This window comes from Malurus melanocephalus, unplaced genomic scaffold (assembly GCF_030028575.1).
Source record: "Malurus melanocephalus ecotype Western Australia unplaced genomic scaffold, MMel_1.1 scaffold_78, whole genome shotgun sequence".
Taxonomy (NCBI): domain Eukaryota; kingdom Metazoa; phylum Chordata; class Aves; order Passeriformes; family Maluridae; genus Malurus; species Malurus melanocephalus.
In genome coordinates, this window is record NW_026623310.1 from 577,871 (window position 1) to 583,978 (window position 6,108).

At 42.2% G+C, this 6,108-nt stretch overlaps 1 protein-coding gene across 2 annotated transcripts in view; it reads right to left on the reverse strand.

Annotated features, from left to right (window-relative positions):
• Nucleotides 1-5,748, reverse strand: part of CAB39L (calcium binding protein 39 like) — a 44,382-nt gene extending 38,634 nt beyond the window's left edge. The window contains exon 1 of one of the 2 annotated variants that reach the window (XM_057367362.1): nucleotides 5,370-5,748. The gene's annotated coding sequence lies outside the window, so the exon portion shown is untranslated. Of the gene's footprint in view, nucleotides 1-4,899; nucleotides 5,001-5,369 lie in introns of those variants that run through there. The other variant, XM_057367363.1, reaches the window with a different exon arrangement.
• Between the last annotated feature and the right edge of the window lie 360 nt (nucleotides 5,749-6,108).

Sequence of the window (6,108 nt, forward strand, 5' to 3'; positions counted from 1 at the left end):
AAAAAAAAAAAAAAAAAAAAAGTTAAAAGAAAATAATTGTGTCATCTGACTGAGAAGGTAAGAGCAATTTGCGGACAGGATCATTTTAGAGAAGGAGAGGAATTAAGACTCTACCCAAAAATTGTGGTTACTCAAAATAGAAATATATTATCAACACATAAGAGGACTGGAATATTGCTACCTGGGAAACTGGATAGCGTCAGGAACCAAGATAATGAAAATGGGATAAAAGTTAAGAGCACCAAGTATCAGATAATGCTGAATGGCAGACAAGACACAGTTTGTAGATAGGAACACTCAAGATCAGATTGGACAGAACTCTGGGCAGCCTGATCTAGTTGAAGACATCCATGATAGGGGAAATTGGACTAGATGACCTTTAAAAGTTCCTTCCAACTCAAATCATTCTATGAACATCTGTTCAAGCAGAGGACTTACCATGAGAAAAGATAAAAATAGGYAGATGGTCACATACACAAACACACATGTATTTTATAGATGTGAGAAAGACAGATGCAAATCTGTGATGAACCACAAAAATAATGGTCAGGAGAAATCCAAAGGTATTTATGTCTTTGTATAAAGTCTTGATAGACCTTTGTACGGAACAATGAACACCCACAGTTGACTAAAACCAACAGAGGTTAGAAGGGGTGGAAAGAAGCACACTGGATGGCCAGAAAAATGGGAAGACCAGCAAGTCTTGGAGGTTAAAAGTGATCACCTTCATAAATCTAGAATAAAAATATAGGAAAGCTGAAAAAGTTATTGCAGCTTAAATGAAATAACACTTCATTTATGCAGAAGCAAATGGCTATAAACTGCTGATGGATAAACTTCAGCTGAAAATGTAAAGGTTTCCACCCACTGGAGCTTTGAGATTTTGAAATTACCTACTCTACCAGGCACAGTAGAGAGCATCTGTCCATAAATTTTTGACACTGATGTCTGGCGGTAAGGTTCAGGACTGAATGAACCCCTTTCTTTCCTACTTTCTAGGAAAACTTTTTCTATCTAATGGTTATTCAACATATTTTTTCATAACATCAAGATAGATTGTGGACACTCCTGAATTCATAATGGAGAACCAGCCAACATGTGAAACATTTAGTTTTAATGATGTTATTTCATTGGTGCTCTTGAGAGGAGCTTATGAGACCAAGGAAAGAAACAGCTGTATCTCACCAGCCCAACTCTCCTGGTCTCAGAGGTTGTCTCTCCCAGTCATGAGGAAAATGCCTCGGCAGCGCTGTAGGAGGAACTGAAGTTTCCTAAGCCTGCTGTTTCCATAGGGTGAACACGGAATGGCATGTTCCATTCCAACCAGAGCTAGAGTGTCCAGCACATTTTAGGAACTCTACTTTTACAACAATACTTTCAGGGAATATCATTCCACCTTTCCTTGGGAGAAAAAAAATGACACTGATTTTACATTAGGTAAGCCACAGAAAACACCAAAAGGCAATATTAAAGAACCCCTTTCTAAATGTTGGGCTATTTCTGTTCGAGTCAGGAAAAAAAATAAAAAGATCACGTAGACTAAAGCAGCAAATTGAATCCAGAGAAAATTTACAAGACATTTACATTTAGGGTATTCAGTAATCTGTCAGAGTTAACTTCCCTTCACATTCAGGGCATACTGTCTCTCAGAGGTCTCCAACTCTATACACATTTAACCAAGATGGAAAACACAATTTCAAAGGACCTATCTATCTATTTTTATTCTGTGCCCTCTACAAAGGGGGAAGCTGAAACACAGAGAGATTACAAGACTTACCCAAGGCCATTTAAAAAGTCAGTGGCTGAGTCAGGAATGCAACCTAGATCATCCGACAACAAAGCCTACAATTTATCAGGCTTCAAAATGTCTCCTCCTAGTTTATCTGCTCATAAAGAGAATGTACTAAGAAAAAAATTAACACAGCTATAAAGTACAGAAAGAGATCTAGTTGTGATTATAGGCACTCTCCACCACTTCTTTGCTTTTAATCATATACAACCTCAAAAGATTATAGTGAACTGAACTTATAAGCACGATGAAGGAAAAACACACAGAGCAACACCACTYTGCTAAGCAGCCCATCCCACTATGAAGTGACTCAGTAAAGCAGCTYAGTAACAAAGGCTTCTTCCTGCCCACGAAAACAAGAATGGAAGAGAGCATGTGAGCCCATCCATGCACTCCTCGCAGATGCTTCTCCAGACAAAACATTTGGTCTTCAAAAACAAATGAGAAAAAAAATTTCCTTCCCACTGAGTATCACACATTTGTCTTGCATTAGCTCCCAGCCTTCACGTTAATGATCAAAATCAAAAAATTTCAATAATGCATATCATGTGAGAGTTTCTGGAATGGCAAAAATTACCTTCATTTCCCATTTATTGCAACTTGCCTATGATCCATATACTTGGGTCTTGAGTTAGCACACTTTCTTCATTATTTGTCAAATTCAGTCTCTAGATAATGGAAGATATTTAATTTCTCCCTCCTGTCGTATTTGGGGAAGTTGTGATGTATTCAAACCAGGAGATGGAAGCCCCCATGTGTGATGAGCCCCCGGAGGAGCCCAGCTTGTCCTCCCCAGTGCAGTCCCCTCACACCACCCACATTTTATTTGATACACAGAAGGAATCAGGKCTATGGAACAAACAACTTCTCTGCAAATTCTCAGCGAGTTGCAGATTTTAGAAGGTGCATTGCAAATCAGACAAAAGATTAACAGAAGACAGAACAGTTTTATGGAAAAGAAGAATGAATACCACCTCTGCTTGGCAACAAAATCATTCCAAAAACCCCAAGAATTTACTCATCATAAGCTTTGATGTTGGCTACTTCTTGCATTACCTGAAATGAAAATGGATATTAACTGAAACTTCACCTAAACACAAATGTCTTTTTTTTGGCAGATGGCAAGCATCCTGAAGATCAGACATGGAAAAGAAGTAGGCAGTTCTGCCCTAAATCTGATCGCCTCTACAGAATGAGAATAATATCACACAGTTGATCAATACTCTTTTGAAACTGAAGGCACTCTGGTGCTCAAGTGCTCCGCTCAAGTGCTTTGGTGTACCTCTATGGAAGCACTCAAAGAAATTATTAACTCTTTTAAATTGAGTGCTTTAATGCCAATTTAATTTTTTAAAAAAATAAAAAAAAATTAAAAAAAAACCAAACACAAACCCATACATAGTCTTTTAACAAAAAGAGAGGATAAAATGAAACACCAAAAAGCAATCTGGTCACCGAGGTGACAGTTTGATAAATGCTTTGTTCTGTGATGGTGATACTCTGCTCCATACATATTCACATCTCTACAGCCTCTGCAGGAGCCATACACCTGTTGCAGCGCCACATGGTGAGCCAGGTCAGGGAAGTGACCCAGGTTAACAAAAATAGACTGGTGGGGAAAAAAAGGTCACACAGGTTTCCAGTCCAGTTTTGCCCACAGTCTAGAACTGTACCAGCACAAGAGGGGGAGAAGGGGATGGAAGGAGGGTACAGAGAGAGGGCTACTGGAGCAGATGCTACAGCTCAGATATTCACCAACCAAACCCATAATAAGGTGGTGATGATCATAAAAGGGATATAAATGAGTGGTAATAAAAGTACTCATCATAGAATACTTTGGGTTGGAAGGAACCAGAAAGATCATCTAGTTCCAGCTCCCCTGCCCTGGGCAGGGCAACCTTCCACTAGACCAGGCTGCTCAGAGCCCTATCCAGCCTGGCTTTGAACACTTCCAGGGATGGGCATTCACAACTTCTCTGGAAACCGTGCCAGTATCTCATCACCCTCACCATAMAAAATTTATTTTAAATATCCAATTTAAATCTATCCTGAGTAGGGTATAGAGTACAGAATTAAAGTTATGAGAATTTTAGCTGTTTGACTTTGCTATCTTGTGTCTTCTGTTGGAAGTCCTGTGCTTCCACATTTAGTAGTAGTAGTAGTAGTAGTAGTAGTAGTAGAAGTACAAAATACTTGTTACGAAGCAGCATTTGCCCACTGTAATGCCAGGTAACATTCAGGCTCTAAACCCATTCAGAAGTGGCATCCTGTGGCACCACACCAGTATCAATTATCTCCACATCACAGAAGGATCRCACAGGCTCTCCCAGTCATGCTAATGCACTAGCTAGAAGTGGTAGGTCATTACATTGTGTTCAATAAAACCAGAAAAATACAAAACCAGAGGTTTTACAGCCACCAGATTTGCAGGACTGATAAGTCAAGGATATTTGGGATCCCAATATGCATTTGCTAGCACAGAGGTCTTTCGAACTTTGAAAATTAAGAATTCAATTCCATGCCTTACTGTAGTCCATAGCAAAACTCCCACAAACTCAGTCATGCAGAAAGAGCTCACTTAACTAATGTCTCCGAAGTACACACGATTCTAACAGATGAGCCCTTAACAGCTTTTCACTTACTTAAGTAAAGGGGAAACCAAGTTAAGTATCCATTTCTAGTAGGAATAGGAACAGTAGAAATAATGGAAACTGGTAACATAATTGAAATAACACAGGCAGCAGCCAAGAGGGAATAGGACTTCCCCTAAACCCATTAGTGAGGAACATGAATACTGTTTTTGCATTTGGTCCAATTTGGTCTAAACTTAYCTCTCCATTAGGCATTCACTGAGCTCTTAGCAGGTCTGCTGTGTTACTTTCCATAGCTTCGTAACAGATTAAAATAATTTTCCACAGTAGTAATTTCCACTTTACTACTAATATTAACCCAAGAAAAAGCCTTTGCTTTCAAGAAAAAYCCCAACTTCCCTTAAGCTCACTTAAAGTTCTGCCTGACAAAGACTTCACGAATCGCCCGTCGCACAGAATCAGCATTGCAAGAGGACAAGACCTATCGGCTGCAAATGAGGAGATGGTTATTTTACATACGCTGTTCCTTGTGGCAGCTCACACGCACGCTCATCTTCCCTTCATCTCCGTTCCCCCTGGCTTATGCAAGTGGCCACCCTCTCATTCCTCCGCATCCCAAGAGCCAGTCCGCAGCTGCAGGCAGCCCGCGGAGAGGAGCAAGAGAAATGATATATTGCAGATATTTTATTTTTGGAAACCACACTGTAAATAAAGCCATTTCCAGAGATATTCCATGGACACGGAGTGCTTGGTCGCAGAGCCAGCGCCTTATGTAACAGGAGGAGTATTGTTTAGGGTTGCCTGCATTAAAGAGCCACTCCTGGTAACACAGTTTACAAAGCTACAAAAAGCTACCGGTGTAACTATCGACAACGTGCAGACAAGCGGTTTATTCCAAAAAGGCTGGTGCTAACTGGAAAAAAATGGAAGTTTCATTAAATCACTCAACTTTCCGTCACTCGGAAGACATCACCTCGGCTGACACTTACTGTGAGCGGAAAGGTGGGGGCTCCTAGGCAGCCCAGCGCAGCCCCATGGCCAGGTGCTGAAGACAGCTCTGCCGCCTCCCCGCAGCTCACGCCGCCAGCAGCCGACTTCAATGATCTTCCATTTAATTCCGCTTTATTCTCCCCCGCCGATCACCGATAAGCGGCAGAGGCCAGGAATCCCGCGATTTGGCCTCCGCTCTTCTCCTGCCGAGCGACCGTCAGCCTCTGGAAAAGCGTGAGCAAAAAGGATCACTTGGACATGCACAGGCGCTCACAAGCAGCTGTAAATTTCCACTCCCCGCTGCCTGCGGCTGCACTCCCGGCTCCTCGCTGTTCCTGCTCCGACGAGCTCCGTGCCTGGGTGTGCGTTTTTCCCCCACTGCCCTCCCCGCTTCCCACTCCCTCACTCGTCTTGCTCACAGGCTCACACACACACACACCCCAGACTCCACGTCAGAGGAACGCGTGGAAAAGCAAAGGATGAAGAGATCGCTCCGCCGAGAGATTTCCCCAGGGTTAAAGGAGGACATGCGACGATTTCGCATCACTTCTGTAAGTTTCCATTCCCCTCCAAAGTCTGTCGGTTCAGGGGGAGGCATCGCTGACGGGTCCTCGCACCATCACGTGGCGGAGGCTGCTGGAATTAAATTATTCACCTTGCCGTCCTGCTAGGAATGCAAATAAGGGAGCCCAACAGCGGGTTGTTGTTACAAGATAATAATAAAATCAACATGCTCAC